We start from the raw sequence: 2,168 nt of genomic DNA, 5'->3' as shown, positions 1-2,168 counted from the left end.
AGGATGGGGCTACAAATGTCCAGGGGTAGCAAGTGTCTCATACTTACACCTTGCACATGTGTGACAATGTTTAATGAAATCTTGAACATCTTTAATATCTTTTTCCACCAAAACTGGGATTTCGACCTTTGATATGTTACTTGCACTTAGCGGTGAAAATGAGTCAAGTCAAGCCAAGTTTTATTGGGCTTGAGTTCGGCTTAAGTTAAATACGTAAGGCTTGAGCTCGGCTTGAGTTAAATACGTAAGGCTTGAGCTCGGCTCATTACTTGTCAGGCTTGACTCGGCTTACATAAAAGTTTAGTTTGGTTTGGCCTACGAGCCTATTTAAAAGTCTGCTTAAAGACGTCTTTAACCAATTAATCATTTTAAAACCTAGTGAAATACTAACCAAAAAAAGAAACTTATAAAATTTCGTATAAGTAATGTACAAATCCAGAAATAATTGATAAACAAAATCATATTGAATTCAAATTATTAAAACACAAAGTATATCAAAAGAAAATGAATAAAAAGAACATAATATTAAAAAATATATGGATTAGAGATGATTTATACTAATATAGTCAAATAAAAATATTTAAATTGTCTGAAAATGTCTTTGCAAAACATTTTTTTCTTTGGAAGTATTAATCTGGTTGCATTATCCTTTTAACTTAAGTCTTTTTCTTTTTGAAAATTTTTCACATGCAAGTGAACTCTCTAAGCACTTTATGTCACTACATCCTGTCATTCATAATGCCACAAAAATGGTATAGATAATAGTTATTATTATTCTTCTTACTATTATTATTACTTAAACAAGCCGGTTTGTCAAGCTTAACAAGCTTTTTTTATAGTTTGACTGTGACCTTTTTATTTAAAAAAGCTTTTTAAAAAGCTTGAGCTTGACCTTTATAGTAAACAAACCAAGCCGAGCCGAGCCTTAAATAGGCCGAGCCATTGGCCCTTGACAAGCGGCTCGGCTCATTTCCATCCCTACTTGCACTCCTCACCTCCTTGAGGGCTAGAATGCATCCATTGCCTCAACTCACCATCACTTAAACTAGCATGCTTAGCGCAGGTGATTCAACTGATTTCGCATGTTTTATAAGTAGGCAAGTAAATAATTACATATCCAATTTATTAAGGTCATTGTTTTTTTTTTTTTACTGAAAGGAGCTTATCTAATTTCATTAATAATCAACTACTCAATACATGACAAAGGATGATTGAAGGTATAGAGGTTAGGGAAGAATGAAGCAAACCTTGCTAATTCTTTAGCCACTCCATTGACTAGCCTCTTTACAAAGGCTACAACATAGCTTGGATTAGAAACCTATCCCCAAGGGTATTGGATAGAAGACTCCAAGAGGATTGGGCTAGAGCTGCTAAAGAAGATCTTGGGGTTCTCATGAACCTCAGGGTAGATTTCTGAGCCCATGGGTCAAGGTTGGGTCCACTCTTTGAAAATATTAGAATATGTTTTTTCTTCTTTTGGACCTTGTATTTTTGTCATTCTAATAGTATAGGGTTTTAGCCTTATATTTCAGAGCATTTTGAGTAGTCTTTGTAGTAGGGACTTTTTTGTATTTTCATGTATTTTGGCATGGGGTGAGTTTAGCTATTATAGGGGTTGTGTGTAGTTAAGCTCTAGCTTCTCATCTCAAGGAGGTGAGCTTAGCTATTAGAGGGGTGTGTAGCTATGTTCTAATTTCTCTAGGAATCTTCTCAAGGTAGTTTCTCAAAGAAGTTTCTCAAGGAAGCTTCTCAAGGAGGTGAGCTTAGTTATTAGAAGGGTGTGTGTAGCTAAGCTTTAGCTTCTCAAGGAAGTTTCTCAAGGAAGCTTTTCAAGGAAGCTTCTCAAGGAAGCTTTTCAAGGAAACTTCTCAAGGAAGCTTTTCAAGGAAGCTACCTAGGCTATAAATAGAAGCATGTGTAACACTTATTGTAACTTTGATGAATGAGAGTCTTGTGAGACACAGCTCAAAGTTCAACTTCTCTCCCCCTTTTCCTCCTTCAATCTCGTGCTCCCCCCTCTCTCTTTCTTTTCCTCCATTGAAGCATCATCTCCAAGCTTCTTATCCAAGGCACATTTTTGGTGGCAAAGCTCCTTCTTCCATAGCTTATTCCCTAGTGGATGGCGCCTCCTCTCACCTCTTTTCCTTTATCTTCCGCTGCATCTCCAT

Source organism: Glycine max, chromosome 5 (assembly GCF_000004515.6).
Source record: "Glycine max cultivar Williams 82 chromosome 5, Glycine_max_v4.0, whole genome shotgun sequence".
Lineage (NCBI taxonomy): Eukaryota > Viridiplantae > Streptophyta > Magnoliopsida > Fabales > Fabaceae > Glycine > Glycine max.
The sequence above is the reverse complement of the archived record's forward strand: the minus strand, read 5'-3'. Positions refer to the sequence as shown.